This window comes from Piliocolobus tephrosceles, chromosome 2 (assembly GCF_002776525.5).
Source record: "Piliocolobus tephrosceles isolate RC106 chromosome 2, ASM277652v3, whole genome shotgun sequence".
NCBI classification, from domain to species: Eukaryota; Metazoa; Chordata; class Mammalia; order Primates; family Cercopithecidae; genus Piliocolobus; species Piliocolobus tephrosceles.
The window spans coordinates 156,289,147-156,306,316 of NC_045435.1; the positions used below are offsets into that span (position 1 = coordinate 156,289,147).

The window sequence follows — 17,170 nt, forward strand, 5'->3', positions numbered from 1 at the left end:
CTGAGAGGAGCAGTAGCACGGGGCATCCCAGCAGCCCTGCAGGCGGGCAGGTGGACGAGCCAGGAGCTCCTCCTGTGTCCCCCTGCCTCGCAACAGCTGCCAGAGCTTCTGTGGGAGCTGTCCTCCCGCCAGCTCTGTTCTCAAGGTCACACCACTGTGCTTCTACCGCAGTTCTCGGACACCACTGCAGCAAAGTGGAGCTTTTCCTGAGGACAAAGATTCAGCTCCACTGGCAGGTTTTATTAAAAATAAGCAGGCAAATCATGATTGAGCTTTTTTATTTTCTCTCTGCTCATGGCTCAGCAATATTCTTGTAATCTTCTGGTAGTTCAGTCCCACATGATTAAGCAGGGAGATGCATTTCTCCTTTTTCAACCAAATGAGGGTGAGAAAATTCATTACTGAGCATTTACCAGGAGATGCTAGAAAGAAGGAGAGGAAACTCAAACTCTTACTGGGCCTCTATTTGGCAGCAGATGAGAATTTGGCACTTTATTTAGGTTCTCTCATTTAATCCTCATCACGATCCAATGAGTTAGTTATTATTCCAAGGTCACAGAGCTGGGAAGTGGTGGAGCTGGAATAGGAGCACAGATTTGAGCCAGAGTCGATGCTCATCCACTCTGCTGTGCTGGTTTATGTAAAGGTCTGACAGCAGCAAAGCGGCAGATCCCAAAGGCAGGGGTGCAGGTGGCCGGGCAGTCAGGATGGCTGCAAGGAGGCAGGGCAGCCGTGCGGCTGGGGGAGGCTGTAGGTGGGGGTGAAGGGGAAATTCCAGACAGAGGGAACAATGTGCGCAAAGGCACAGAGGCAGGGAGAGAAAACGCTCGTGAGAAGAAACAGGAGGCAACAGGCTAGGTTGCGATGGGGGAAACACTTGGAGGTCCCTCAGCCTGAGGTTCATCTCAGGGCAAGTGGAGCCAGACACTGTGTGGGGAGGAGTGAGCGGCAAACACTGTTCATGGAAGCTCCATGTGACTGTCAGGTTGATTTAAGCCAAACCCATCTCCGGGGCCAGTTGTGGAGGGAGGGAGGGGCAGACAGAAGCACAACGGCAGGGGCAGGGGCCAGACGGCACAGGCCATGTCAGCCACATGGAGGAGCACGGATTCTAGCCCAAGGGCAGTGGGAGCTTCAGAAAGGATCTTCAGCAGAAGGATGGTGTGAACAGGTGTGGCAGTTCATAATTTCCATAGTGGTCTCATAAAATATTCCCATCCCATGTGCTCTTCTTACAATCCAACTCTGACATTCCATTATGGGGTGAGTATGGGCAGGCCTGTGACTACGGCAGAAATGGCCCTGTGGGAATCCCAAGGCTAGCTTAGAAAGAACAGCACAGCTTCTGCCTGGAGCGTGTTCACACTCACACACTCTGGAAGCCAGCCCTGCAACCCAGCTACCATGCTGTGAGGAAGCCCAAGAAAGCCTACAGGAGGAAGACACACATGCAGCAACCAACTGGGGCCCCCGGCCAACAGCAACCAGCAGACCTGTGAGTGAGTGAGCCTTCAGGTGACTCCTGCCGGCAGACTTCAAGTCGCCTTCAATGCTGCATGGAACAAAGCCACAACTTCCCTACCAGGTCCTACTCAAACTACAGATTCGTGAGCAATGTAAATATTCTTACTGTCTTGAGCCACTAAGTTTTGGGGTGGTTTGTTACACAGCATTAGGTAATCCGAGCAATAGACCTGTGTTTTAAAAAGAAGAAAACTTGTTAGTCCATTCTCACACTGCTATGAAGAAATACACGAGACTGGGTCATTTATAAAGGAAACAGGTTTAATTGACTCACAGTTCCCCATTGCTGGGAAAGCCTCAGGAAACTTACAATCATGGCAGAAGGCAAAGGAGAAACAGGCACCTTCTTCACAGGGCAGCAGGACGGAGTGAGTGCAAGCAGGGGAAATGTCAGACGCTTATAAAACCATCAGATCTCATGAGACCTCACTATCACAAGAACAGCATGGGGGAAACAGCCCCCATGATCCAATCACCTCCAGCTGGTCCCATCCTTGACACGTGGGGATTATGGGGATTACAATTCGAGGTAAGATTTGGGGGGGGACACTCTGCTACAGAATGGCCTATGGAAGCCGGACTGGGGGCAGAAATCTTGCCAGAGATGGAGGATCTCAGTGAACAATGCAGAGGTGGTGGGGCTGGAGAGAATGGGGAGGAGAGCAGGGGACAGGACCAGTGACTGGTCAGATTCAGAGAGGAGCCCAGAACTACTCCCTGCGACCTGGGTTCGTGGCCATTAGATGCTAGAGCTCTTCCCTGAACCCAAGCCAACTGGGCAAGGAAAAACACCAAGCAATCACCTTGGATTCAGGTCATTCTTAAAAGCCTTCTTTATAATTGTCAGATCAAAAGCACAAATGCCAGCACTGCATTCAGAAAAAGCAATTAACAATAATCACTCAATCTCCTGAGCTGAAGATGTAAGCTTATTTTTCACTATTGGCATCAGCATGAAATATTTATTTTCTTACCCTAGTGAGAACTACTGTCCCAGGGGTCTTGCACATCCATGGGGATGTCCAGAGGAGCTTGGTCCCATGTACCCTAGAAATCCCACCAAAGGAGGGTGCACTGGATGCTGGCCCTTCACAATCAGCTACCACTGCCTACCTGGACCTAGCCTACCTGGACCTCACCTATGGGGGCTATTCACTCCATCAGTGCCCCCCATGGGCCCCAGGCCCCCATCTCACTGGCAGGTCCCAGGTAAACAGATTCTCGTACATTATGGTGGTTTCTAGGTAGTTGCAGAGGCCAGTGAGGCTTCTCCAGCCACTCAGCAAACATCCACTGGGGCTCATTGTGTACCAGTCCTGTGCAGGGCACAGAATTTGTAGTGACAAAGCAGATGCACCTCTGGCCTCAAGCAATCCATATCCAGTGGTGAAGCAAGACACAGATCCAAATACTAAAGTGTCAGGCAATACGGGAAAGGCCTCCTGAGAGGCCCATACAAGGAAAGGCCACTCTGCTGGGAAAATCACAGTAACCTCTTGAAAGAAGCACCATTTGGGCTGAGCCTTGATTGATGGAGATGAGGGGGTCACAGGGAACGACATTCCTGGGGGAGGAACTGAATGAAACCACAGTCATGTGAGGCTGAGATTCCTTTGCTTAAAATCATTTGCCCACATTTCTCCACAGCTGCCACGTGACGCCAAATCCACCCAGGGCTTCGGAGTCAGTGGCTATGAGAACTTCTGGTCTTGTCTTGCGCCCACATCACAGGCTGAAAGCTGAGTGGGCGGTAAGTCCCCAGACTCCTCCACTGACACTGCCTCCCTCCACGAAGGACAGCTCTCCTCCCTGTTGCCTCCACAGCGGGTGTGGATGTGGGTGGAGAGGCTGCTGCAAGGGCCAGAAACTGGGAAGAGCGGGAGGCAGAGCACAGACTTTAGCCAGAGACTCCATGGAGGGTTTGCCAGGACCTGGCAGAAGGTGCACCACCCACTAGCTAGCCCCTCGCAGAGCCAAGCCAGAACCCTGGCCCACAATCTGCTCTTCGCTGTGCATCCACACTTACCACACACACCAGCTCCTCAGAGCTCCTGGCCAAACAGTGGGATCCTGATCCTCCTGGGGTTCACAGAGCTGGGCTCAGGGCCCAGGGCCCCAGGAGTTCTAGGAGGAGATGGCAGGTAGGACAGATGTGGCATAACTCACTGCCATTTCTAGGCCACCTTGGTAGGCTGCCCACCTCTCAGATGCCTGTGTTTTCAGGAAAACAGTCCTTATGCCAGGGAAAGAACCTCTGCATCCCTGGCCCCCAGACCCCAGCAGCCAGGCCCATTTCAGATAATGTCTGCAGCTGCCAGAAGGTGGTCCTCAGCGCTGAAAAGGCAAATCTGCTTCCTCATTGTGCAGACCAGTAACCCAGTCCTAGCAGAGACCTGGCTGACTCAGTCATCCCATCAGCTCAGTTTCTAGAACAGAAGTGGGAATTGCTGGTATAAATGCTGAGAAGGACCTGCAGAGGGACTTGGCTCTTGTCCTGCAGCTGGGAAAGAGGCCAGGCTACTCACATCCCTGCTGCACAGGGCCCTTGTGGGGAGGCCTCCACCATCCCTGTAACCTCTGCTCATAGTCTACCATTCCCGGCCTGACTGTGCGGTGCGGCCCCCAGGCCCTGTGGTGACAAGCGAAACAGTTAGAGATACCAGCTATACCCGTCAACCTTGTTTCCTTTGGCTGTTTTCACCAAACAGAAAGCGTAGCCCCATTCTTCCTCAAAGGCGGGTAAGCTTGCGAGCCAGGCTCCCCGCTCCACAGCCCACCCTGCCACCCTGGGCTCCAAAAGGCAGCCCCAAACTGGGCATGCATCTTTGGCAGCTCCCACTAGAGCCCTGAGGGGCTGGCTGGCTCACCGTAGGCTAAATGAAGAAACATGTGAAAAACCCCATTTCAAACCATCCCCCAAAAGACTCAGATGGTAATTAAGAAATATGCAAAGCTCTTCATTGGACATTTTAATTAAGTGTGTTAATTCCCTCTGCTAGAGGACGCTCAGCCGCCCGGGCCTCACCCAGGGATCCAGAGAAGATGGAAAGGGGAGGGTAGAGGGGAGGGAGGAGTCGAAATAAGGGAGGGAGGGGTCAGCCAGACAGTGGCGCAGGCTGGTCTGGCCCAGGCCCTTCTCCTGCACCAGCGAGGAGGCAGACTGATGCCTGACCCTCTCACTTCTCCACTGAGTGCCCCGTCTCACTATCCTGCACCCAACCCATCTCCTCCATCCAAGCTCAGGGGGCCCAGTAAGCCTGCCCATCACAGCAAGAAGGAACAGGGCAAGTACATCCTAAAGGATCCCATCCACATAACAGTACATGGACAAGGGCAAAAAAGGAAAGGCAAAATAAAAGTCCCTTGTGATCAGGAAAGCTAAGATTCTAGACAGGAGTGTTCCCAGGATGGCTGGTCCTCCAGCTCCTCCTGAACACCTTCAGCAGCTCTGTGGTTGCCGGGGACATGATGGTCTGCTGGGGCTCCACATGGTGACTGGCTGGAGAATGGAAGATTTAGTCTCAGTTTTCGTTCCTATACCAACACCCTGGACCTCCTCCTGCTTTTTTTCCCCAGAGGCTCCACCTTTAACACAAAGAGGCAAATTCCAGAGAAACATGCTGCCAGCACAGCTGGGCTGGGAGAGGCCCCATCCTCAGGTACCCGACCAAAGCCCTGGCTGCCACAGAGGAGGGCTCAGCCCCCTCTCCTGCCCTGCACAAGGTGCTATCATCTTTGGTTTTCTTCTTTTCTCTCTAGCTTCCTCTCTTCCTGCCTCCACTCCAAGGTTTATTGAGGTACAATCAACAAACAAAAATTGTATATATTCAAGGTGTAAAATGTGATGTTTTAATATATAGAGAGTTGACCCTTGAAGAAGGCAAGAGTTTGGGCACTGATACCCTGCACAGTCAAAAATCCTCATATGACTTTTGAGTCCCCCAAAACTTAACTATTATAATAGGCTACTGGTGACCAAAGCCTTCCTGATAACATAAACGTTGATTAACAGGTATTTTGTGTGTTGTATGTATTATATACTCTATTCTTATAATAAAATAAGCTATGTGTTATACATATTATATATTCTTATAATAAAACAAGCTAGAGAAAAGGTTATGAAAATCACAGGGAAGAGAAAATAGATTTACTGTTCGTTAAGTGAAAGTGGATCATCATAAAAGTCATCTTTGTCGTCTTTACGTTGAATAGGCTGAAGAGAAGGAGGAAGGGAAAGGGTTGGTCTTGCTGTCTCAAAAATGGCAGAGAAGAGGTGAAAGAGGTGGACAGGGAGGCAGAACAGGAAGGCACACTGGTGTCAATCTTATTGAAAAATATCTACCTTTAAGTGGATATGCATAGTTCAAACCCATCGTGTTCAAGGGTTATCTATCTATGTATCTATCTATCTATCTATAGTCATGCTTTGCTTAATGACAGCGATAAGTTCTGAGAAATGCATCATCAGGTGATTCTGCCGTAGTGCAAACTTCATAAAGTATGCTTCCCAAACCTAGATGGTCCAGCCTACTACACATCTAGGCTATAATGGTACCCTACTGCTTCTAGGCTGCAAACCTACATAGCACATTATCGCAGTGAGCACTGTAGACAATTGTAATTCAGTGGTATTTGTGTATCCAAACATATCTAAACAGCAAAGAGGTACAGTAAAAGTACGGTATAAAACATAAAACATGAATACAGCCATAGGACTGGAAGCTGTTCTGGGTGAGCAAGTCAGTGAGTGGTTAGTAAATATGAAGGCCTATGACATTACATGACAATAGACTTCATAAATACTGGATATTTAGGCTACACTAAATCTATTTAATAATTTTTTCTTTCTTTAAGAATAAATTAAACTTAGCTCACTACAACTTTTTTTACTTTATAAACTTTTTAATTTGTTTTAACATTTTGACTGTTTGTAATAACAGCTTAAAATACATACATTGTACAGCTATACAAAAATTATTTCTTTGTATCCTTATTCTATATGTTTTTGTCTACTAAATTTTTTTTTTACTTTTTAAACTTTTTTGTTAAAAACTAAGGGACAAGCATACACATTAGCCTAGGCCTACATGGGGTCGAGATCACCAACATCGTCGTCTTCCACCTCCATGTCTCCCACCAGAAGGTCTTCAGGGGCAGTAACACACATGGCACTGTCATTTCCTGTGGTAACAATACTGCTTTCTGGAATTCCCCCTGAAGGACCTGCCTGAGGCTGTTTTACAGTTACCTTTTTAAAAAAAAACAAGTAGAAGGTGTATACTCTAAAATAACAACATAAAGTACAGCATAGGCAATCTTTGGAATAGGAATAGGCCAAAATAGGAATTTTTGAGCTCCATTATAATCTTATGGGACAACCTTCATATATGTGGTCTGTCATTAACCAAAACACTGATATGCAGCACATGACTACATATACATTGTGAAATGATTACCACAATCAAGCTAATTAACATATTAATTGCTTCACATAATTACACGTTTGTGTGTGTGTGTGTGATAAGAATACTTAAGATCTACTCGGCAAAACACAGAAAGACAAATACTGCATGATCTCACTTATATGTGGAAACTAAAAAAGTAGAACTCATACAAACAGAGGGTAGAAGGGTGGTTACCAGGGGTCAGAGGCGGGGAAATGCTGATTAAAGGGTACAAATTTGCAGTTATAAGAGAAGTAAGTTCTGGAGACCCACTATATGGCATGGTGACTCCAATTAATAATAATGTGTACTTGAAATTTCCAGCTTTTCTTCTTCACTTTCCAAAGCCCCCAGGCCCAGCCTGCACACCAGTCTTGGCCTCAGTCCTTCCATCCTCCTGCAGAGCCTCATGAGCTCTCAGGACACTGCATATCATCCCTGTCCTAGGGCTTCTAAACTGAGAGTCCACACCTGACTTGAGATTTCCTCTTGTCCCCCGTCCTGAAGCAGACGCTCAGGGCACTAGGGACAATCCATTTCCCTACCTGCTACAGTCAAGTCTGCTGTGAGGGCTAATGACTTGGGGTACGCTGCCCACAGAATGCATCCCATTACCTTACCCTTGGAGCCAAGAGTCAACCCCAGCTTCAAAATCACACAGAGGTGAACCGAATGCACGTGTGTGGAGGGAGAGGCAGTGCTATCCGGAATGCGACTACTGTGCACAAGGAGTACTTGTACTTATGACTCATGAAAATAAGATTTGAAAACATAATTATTTAAAATAGTATCAGAATAAAGTAGCTATATATCAAAACAATGAATAGCCTCCCAGTCCCTCTGAATATCCCTACTGTGTTTGGGGAGGTCCAAAACCATTCTCCCCAGTGTAGAAGTCTCCTTTGCAGCTATTTTGTAGGCACATAACTAAGCCTTCTCCCAACAGATGTTCACGCAAGACTACCAGATTCAACTGATATGAATCTGGTGAGACAGAAAATTCCCTCTGGATTCTAAATTCAGGGGCAGCCATGATGTGCGTTTCAACAATGGCACCTGCCAGAACCCATCATAGGAGCTGTGTCTTCCCCTGGACCAGTTCTATATGACTCGGGCTACTGCTCCAAGCCCAGATCTCTGACCTTCCCACGGAGTCTATGAACTTCCCAATCATTCCTCTAATACATTCACTGTTTGCTCAAATCTGCTGGATAGAGAGAGTTTCTCTCTCTTATTCACAACTACAAATGCCAGAAGAGATAAAATATAAGGCAAAAGTTACATAAGCTAAAAAGAGAAAGCTAGACCAAAAATTTGCTTACAAAAAAAAATCTTGAAAAATCTTCCCTAATTATTGAAGTTAGACTAAGAAACTGTCTAAGCTCTCTGGCAGTCAAAGGTGAAAAAAAGAAGCACGACCAACAGTAAGATTCACAGTGTTCAGGAGATTAAATTACATCAATTGCCAATATTGAGCTTTTTATAAGAGCTGGGCAGCAGAAAGTTCTCAAAAAGAGTCTGGAGTGCAGAAATTTTGTTGCCACTTAAAGGGGAAATCTACACATTTATACAATCAACTGGATGAACATCCCAGATGAAAATCAAGGCTGATAAACCAGACCACACAACACTGCCTGCCCAGACTGATGTTCCCTACAAACAAATGAATACACAAAAAAACAAAAGTCCCAAGACTCTGGTCAAAATGGAGTAACAGGGACCAGATTTAGCCTCTAACCTGAAATGACCAAAAGACAGACAAGATATATGAAACAACAATTTTTTTTTTTTTTTTTTTTTCTTTTTGAGATAGAGTCTCGCTCTGTCGTCCAGGCTGCAGTGGCCAGATCTCAGCTCACTGCAAGCTCCGCCTCCTGGGTTTACACCATTCTCCTGCCTCAGCCTCCCAAGTAGCTGGGACTACAGGCGCCTGCCACCTCGCCCGGCTAGTTTATTTGTATTTTTTAGTAGAGACGGGGTTTCACCGTGTTAGCCAGGATGGTCTCGATCTCCTGACCTCATGATCTGCCCGCCTCGGCCTCCCAAAGTGCTGGAATTACAGGCTTGAGCCACCGCACCCGGCAACAATTTTCAAGTCATTGGATATTAGGCAATGATGACCCCTGAGATACACGAAACAAAGGAGGGGAACCCCACAGATTACTGCCCTCAGAACATTTCAGGCCACAGCACAGGGAGTGGGGACCCAGATGAAACCCAGTGGACACCCTAGGTTGAGAGGATAGGGCTGAGGCTCAGAGAAAACACAGCAGCTAGAGTTCAGAAGATGGAATACCAGAGAGGAGGGAGGCGCAGAAAGGGAATTGCGGAGACCTGCAAAGGGTTTCCCTCAAGCCTTCAGCTGAGCACTGATCAGCAAATGTGTATGAGGAAACTACTTGAGACTGGGGAAAGACTGCCCAAATGGACTAGAGGAAACAGTGTTTGGCATCCACACCAGGCTGGAGACAGTGCTCATTCCTAGTAGCCAGAGCAGAAAGTCTCATCATTCACGGGATGCTGGGGAGAGTTCTCAGAAGGACAAGGCCTCATAGTGGGTAATAACTAGCCATATACTGAGCCCTACCCTGGCCACAGCTAGCAAATCTTAAGAATATTTATGCGAATAGAAAAACTATCCACATACAACATGGCAAAATCACAATGTCTGGTATCCAATAAAAAATTATCAGGCATGTAAAAAAGAAAACAGACTCACAAAGAGGAGAAAAAACAATCAACTGAAACCAACCCTAAACTGACAGAGATGTTATAATTAGCAAAGATATTAAGAAATAGTTCTTATATATAAAACTGTTATATAATATATATTATATACAACTTAGTTACTATATATTATATATAACTTAGTTATTATATATACCATATATGTTATATACTATATCTTAGTATAATAACATATAGTACAGTATGTTTAAGAAGTTACACAGGGGAAAAAATAGATTTTCAAAGACACAAATCAAACTTCCAGAGGTAACAACTACTGGTTGACATGATTAGACAGATTAGATGTTGCAGAGGAAAAGATCAATGAACCTGAAGACAGTAATAAAAATGACCTAAAGTGAAACATGGTGAAAAAAGAATGAAAATAAATGATCAGAACACTAGTACGCTCTATGATAATGCCAAGTGGTCTAATATTCATGTAATTGGAGTCTTCAAAGGATGAAGGGAGAGGCAGTGACAGAAAAAATATTTGAAGAAATGACTGAAAATACTCCAAAATTAAAGCAAACTAGACATCCACGGATTCAAAAACCCCAAGCACAGGAAACATAAAGGAAACTACAGCAAGGCACATCATAGTCAAATTGCATAGTCAGTGATAAAGAAAAAAATCATAAAAGTAGTCAGAGAAAAAAAGACATTATGTACAGAGAAACAAACATAAAAAGGACAGTAGATTTCTCCTCAGAAACAATGCAAGCAAGAAGACAATGGTGCAATATCTATAAAGTACTGAAAGAAAAAAACCTGTTAACCTATAATTCTATGTCCAGGGACAACATCTTTCGAAAGCAAAGGTGAGATAAAGACTTTTTCAAACATATAAAAGCTGACAGAATTCATTACCAGCAGACCCTCACAACAAGAAATGTTAAAGAAAGTACTTCAGGAAGAAGTGAAATGAAACCAGACGGAAATGCGGATTTATACAATGGAATGATGAATGCGGGAAATGGTCACTACATGGGTATGTAAGATCTTTCTCTTATTATTTGAGTCTCTTTAAAGGATAATTGACTATTTAAACAAAATTAGCAACAATATATTAGATCACAGACCTAAGAAAACATAGAGAAATATCTGTTACCCTGTCAGATGCTACACACACTGGGAGAAAATGAAATGCCACCTTTGAAATACTAAAAGAAAAACACTGTCAACATAGAATTCCATATCTAGCAAAAATCGTTCAAAAATGAAGGTGAAATAAAGGCATACGTTGAGACAATTCACTGCTAACACATCAATAACACAAGAAAGAAAGCTCTTTGGGCAGAAGGAGCAGTATATCTGCACATTCACACTTAGATCACATGTGGTCAGCATGTGCACTAAAGTCTGACTGACCTGGGTTTTAATCCTGGAACTGCCACTCATTTCTTGTGTGATCTTGGGTTAGTTCCTATTCTCTCTGAGGCTCAGCTTTCTACAAACATCCAATAAGGACAAAAATGCCTATCTCACAGAATTGTTATGAATTCTATGAAAGCAGTAACAAGTTAAAATTCAGGGTATCTGGGTGAAAGACATATGTAAAGTCTCTGTACAATCCTAAAAGTGAGTCAAAATAAAAAGTTAAAGAAAAATGGTAATTATTTTAATTACGTGCACACATCCATGTTTCTTAGATTCCTGGCACATTCAGAAAATGGCTTATTCTGACTAATTAAACATTCTGGTCAGTATGAAATTTTCCTAAGGAACTGGAATATAACTGTACTTGGCATCAACTCAGGATTCACGAAAGACCAGGACTTAGCTGGGCACTGCAGAACTGCTATGTGCCCCTCTAATCACAGGCCAGGAGATAGAGAAAGCCTGGATCAATCAATTCAGTGGCCAGGGTTCATGTGTAACCACCATGTGTGCACATGCACAGAGAAGAATGCAAGTACACATATATACACATGTGTACTTGCTCAACTCAGCAGGCACCAAAGGCCCTGGTGTGGGTAAGAACTCTAGTTCCCCTGGTGTCTTAGCTATGAGGACTGACAGTCAAGGGCAATACCTTCAGGGTTACTTGAAAACCACCTGAGATCTGACCAAACAGCTTGTATAGACTGCATACCTCTGTGGTTAGCCCACTCATGTTCTGAGTCCTCTCTGCCTTGCTGAGCCTTCTCACATACCCCTGGCAGCTTCAAAAAGGAGCAGGATCTCTCCACCTGGACCTAAGAGCTTAGCACCTTTAGAGCTCAGAGAACAGGAGTCTACATCCTTAGCACACATAGTTACCCTCTGCCATAGCTTTCCTGGAGAGCTAGACTGGAGCAGGCAGAATACAGTGTATTTCAATTGGTTTGAGGCTCAACCCAACTCTGACCAGACCCTACACAGGCCAATCCTGCCTGTGCATTTGAGCAGTTGCATGGGTGCTGCGAATAATTAATTTATATTGGGCCAGGCATGGTGGCTCAAGTCTGTAATCCCAGCACTTTGGGAGGCCGAGATGGGTGGATCACGAGGTCAGGAGATCGAGACCATCCTGGCTAACACGGTGAAACCCCGTCTCTACCAAAAAATACAAAAAACTAGCCGGGCGAGGTGGCGGGTGCCTGTAGTCCCAGCTACTCGGGAGGCTGAGGCAGGAGAATGGCATAAACCCGGGAGACGGAGCTTGCAGTGAGCTGAGATCCGGCCACTGCACTCCAGCCTGGGCAACAGAGTGATACTCTGTCTCAAAAAAAAAAAAAAAAAAAAAAAGAAGAATTAATTTATAGTGAGTATGTGTATGTTGTAAAGAAGGAGGAAGTTAAATTCCCACCACCATCTGATCTTCGACAAGGCTGGTATTAATGTAATTTGGTAGCTTATTTAACTGATAGGAAGTCTTGGCCCATTCAACCAGCATGGAGTTTGGCAAAGTAATGTACATGCTTTGATACCCAAGGCTTAACTGCTGGTAGTGATGATGTTAAAAGACTCAGTAATAGGAAAAGAAGGCTGAGGCAGGGAGAATGACCAGACAGAGTACTGAGAGCAAAGCTTGTGTTTCCCAGGTTGTCAGCTGAGATCCAGTGAGAGGCCTGTGACAAGGCCAATGGGCCCATAACCCCCACCAATGATGACACAGCTGTGGCCTGGCCATGAGACTAAGCTTGCTCAGGCAAGTGGAAGGAGGACTCCAGACTGCAGGCTGATGTAGGCAAGGCATCATACCAGACGCCCGTCCCCTTCTCAGAGGAACTCTTGGCCTTGGCAGCCGTAGTGCTGACCTGCTAACCCAGGGGGTCCTGTGGTCTCCATGAACATAGGGCGCTGTCCCTGCACTTCTGCAGCCCCAGCTTCTCTTCCTGTCCTTCCATACACCCTCACACAGCCTGCTCACTGCTGCTCAACCTTTCTGCTTTGCCAAGGAGGAGGGCACAGGCTCAGCCCCTGCCCCTGCCAAGCCAGGTGGTGAGGGCAGCACAAGGGGCAGAGTGAATTTCTAGACCTCCACATTCAGTCAACAGAAAGAACCCTCCTCCTGTCCCTGGAAGGACTCAATGTCACCTGCTCAGGATTGATTCGAGAGTAGGGATGGCCTTTCCAGTGAAGTTTAGAGATGAAGACCACTGACTCTGGGGTGGAAAATGCACTTTAGATCCCAAGGACCCTAGGCCTGGGAGTAGGCACAGGACCACCCAGTAGGCCAGGAGGCCCACTGTGTCTCTAGCCCTTATGGACACAGACTGCTGGTCAGGCATCAGGGTCACCAGAGGGCCAGGCTGGGGGATGGATCAAGGGGAGCTATGTCAATGTCCACATATGCCCCCCTGGACTTGGATGCTTGGGCACCAGGGCAAGGAGATGGTGGCCAGGCTCACCCGTCCCCATGCTGCAAGCTCTCGGTCCCTAAGGTTAGCCTTTCTCAAAAGCAGCACCACAGATGAGCCATAGAGGAGACTGTAGCTGATCTTGTCAGAGGAGATGCGAAGAGCGGCCACAGAAGGGGGTCACTTGCCCAGGATCACACAGCACCAGGGTCAGGGCCAGACGCTATCTCTTTTGGTGCACAGACCTCAGAGACTGCTCTTCTTACTCCTGCTTTTGCCACTAATCTGAGCCCAGAAGGCTTATCAATGTGTCCCCGTGTCATGAGGCCCAAATGGAAACATACAACATGGGAAGTGCCAAGGAGCAGCAGAGAGTGAACCACACTAAAGCCTGGAAGCCCAGCTTCTAGAAGGATCACAGATGATCAGAGTAGCCCCAGAAAACCAGGTCATGACAAGAAGGGCCTACAGAATGTCTGGTCTAGCCCTGCATGCCACAGAGGAAAAATATGGGGCCTAGAAAGGAGGGTTTACTCAAAACACAAAGACAGAACAGGAAGAAAGAACAAGAGCAGATCAAGAACCAAGGCCTGACCCCAGTGAGTGTTTCATGGGTTAGACCAGGCTGGCTACTTAACCTGGGACAAGTCTCAGCTACTCCTGGACACTCCAATTCCTTATGTGTAAAATGAGACCATCTCAGGTGTCACCTTCCTCTAAAATCTTCATCCCATCTGTATTAGATATCTGTAGTCACAAATACCAGCTATTCAGCGGCTTAAAACAATATATTAATACATTTATTACATCACAGTTTCCACGGGTCAGGAGTCTGAACATGACTTAACTGGGTCCTCTGCTCAGCATGTAACAAGGATGTAATCAAGGTGTCAGCTGGGCTACATTTCTTTCTGGATCAGCGAGTCATTTTTCAAGCTTGTGTGCTTGTTGACAGAATTTGGTTCCTTGTGGTTGTAGGACTTTCCCCCAGGGGCTGCTCTTATTTCCTGAAGGCCACCCACATCCCCTGCCACATGACCCCCTCACAGGCCCTCTCCCAGCACAGCTGCTTATTTATTCAAGGCCAGCAAAAGGAGTCTCATAAAGAAATATAATCATGGGAGGGACTATCCCATCACCTTTGAACCTTTGCCACATACACTGATGAAAGGAACGTCACCCATCACCTTTGCCACACTGTATTTGCTACAAGCAAGTCACAAATTCCATCTGCACTCAGGAAAGGAGCCTATGCAAGGGTGTGACTCACCTGGGGTCACCTTAGGTTATGTCTACCACACCATCTCACAGTCAGGTTCCTAAGAGATGCAGCCTTTACTCTTTACTACAACTCTGCCTTTTCTCCTACTGTGGCAAACTCGGCTAATCACCTGGAAGAAAACCTCACCGGTCTCTGCCTTAAGACTAAAGCGCTCCTAGCTGGCCGGGGCAGAGGCTGAGTCCTGCCTGTGTACTTCACTGGGCATTTGCATGTTGCTCCATCCAGTTCTCCCACATTGCACCCAGCCCTCCCCCAGGCAGAGGTGGAAGGACCAGCAGACACAGCTGCCCAGACCACACCTCCAGCTGAGAGTGGACTTCTTGCTACATGATAGAGGCAGGAGAGGAGCTGAGTTCTTCTGGCCCAACATCTGGGATGCTATCCTCTTCTGATAAAGATGGGTGAGAGCCAGGCTCAGGCGGCTAGGCTAGGTACCTCTTCAGGTCTCCAGTTCACTTCTAACCTGGGCAGCAGCCCGCAGTGTTTGGGTTGAATGTAGGGGACCGAGGGGGCATTTAATGAATCAGAATCAGGGGAGAATTTCCAGATCCTGGTGCTACAAGTAGGATTTGTTAATATCCCTAAGATAATTTGGGAGTGGTTTCTCCCCCTAAGGAAACCCTTGGAGGTTTTCTCTATTCTGAGAAGTGCAGAACCAGATGAAGATTACCCAGTGCCAAGCCCTGACTCTACTCGCAGCAGCCCAGAGACAGTCTGGGAACCAGGGTCTGTTCCCAGACCCTGGGCAGGGTGGGGCAGAGCCAGACAGCCTTGGGGAGGAAGAGACAAAGCTCAGTCTGCTCCTCAAAGCCAGTGCTGGCAGCACAGAGGCAGTGTGCTGGGAAAAAACCCTCCCTCAACCTCCAAGGCAAGGTAAGAGCCTTTCTCTCTTTTCATTCCTCCTGCTTTGCTGGGCTGGAGCTCCTCATCTTGTCCTCCACACAAACACAGAACTGGTCACATCGTCCTGTGCCCCCATACTCATCAGTGGCTCCACGGGAACCTCCAGCCTTTAATTAAATTTGGTCAGAACCCCGGGATGGACAGCACCCTGCCTGGAGCTTGACCTACCCTGGCTCCCAAGGGCCCTGTGCATAGCCAACAAGCCCCCGTCTGGGTCTGGTAGGAAGCAGTGTCTGTGAGCCTCTCCCTTTGGTCTCAGCACTTCTGTAGATCTCTCTTCTCCAGTGCCCCTTGCTTCCCGTTTGCCCTCTTAGCCCTCCCCCTTTACTAGACAGCGGAAATAAACAAGAAACGTGTTCTAAGTGCCTCACTTACTGTTTAGTCTATGCAGTGTTTATTCCCCCACTCACAAACAGGGTCAGAAGAGAACATTTTCTCTTCCTTTCTCAGAAGTAGCACAGCCACTCCCAGAGAGAAAGGGTCTCCTTATCTCTAGGGACTTGTTTCTGGTGCACAGGCCAAAGTTGCTGCTCTCCAATCCTGAGCCAGAATGGTCCTCCTCCTGCCTGCTCCAGGGTTGGGGGAAATGGAGGGACCAGAGGAGGGTGGAACAGGTCAAAGCTAGGCTAAGTTGTTTGTGGCCCAGCTTTCCAAACCAGTTTTTCTCTGGGCCAGCTGCTTCAGGCAGAAGAGCCACCTCTGCTGAGCACCAAGATGAGGGGGCAGCTCTCTTTACCCACCCTGAACTCATAGACAACCTGGCACTGCTCAAAGAGGCCAAGGGTGGTGACTGAAAAATGCTGTAATCATTGATGCTGCAAAATTAGGATTACTCCGTGCACCAGCTATACTGGCAAAGGAATACCCAGGTGGTGCTCAGTAACTTCCAATGGGCAATGCCTGTGTAGAAGCACAGGAAGGGCAGGGAGCAAAAGTCATCAGGCCTTTGGAAGGTGGGGTTTCAAGCCTTAGAGTAGATCACGAGCTGACCCGTGAGCAAGGGGCTGTACCAATTGGCCTGAACAGGCTGCCCTCTCTGGGTTAGGGGAGGGTTCAAATCGGCAGTCCCTGCCTCCACTCTGGGCCCCCGGCTTTCAGCCGTAGCTTTTTTGCAGCCAGCTTAAGATGGGTCTCTGTTCTCCAAGGCATGGAAAGCGGCACTCCCCTCTACCATGCTGCTCTCTCTCAAGTCCTAGGGGACTCTGGAGCTTGCTGGGGTGATGAAATCCAGCAGACAGGCATAGGGGAAAATATCCAAGAAAGCAAAGGAAGTGATCAAGTGTCCGCTAGAAGAGAAGTCCAGTGAGAGAGGGAGGGACAGGAGGCTGCATAACGGGGCCAGGGGGGCTCATATAACTACTGACCAGAGGATGGGGGGGCTCACATACCCAGTGCCCAGAGGACAGGGGGGCTCACATATCCCAATAACCAGAGGACGGGGGCTCACACACCCCAATAACCAGAGGACGGGGGGCTCACATATCCCAATAACCAGAGGACGGGGG

At 47.4% G+C, this 17,170-nt stretch overlaps 1 protein-coding gene across 2 annotated transcripts in view; it reads right to left on the bottom strand.

The window, feature by feature from the left end:
* RAB6B (RAB6B, member RAS oncogene family) overlaps nt 1–17,170 on the bottom strand; it is a 69,120-nt gene that overhangs the window by 41,021 nt on the left and 10,929 nt on the right. The gene's annotated exons all lie outside the window — the stretch shown is intronic.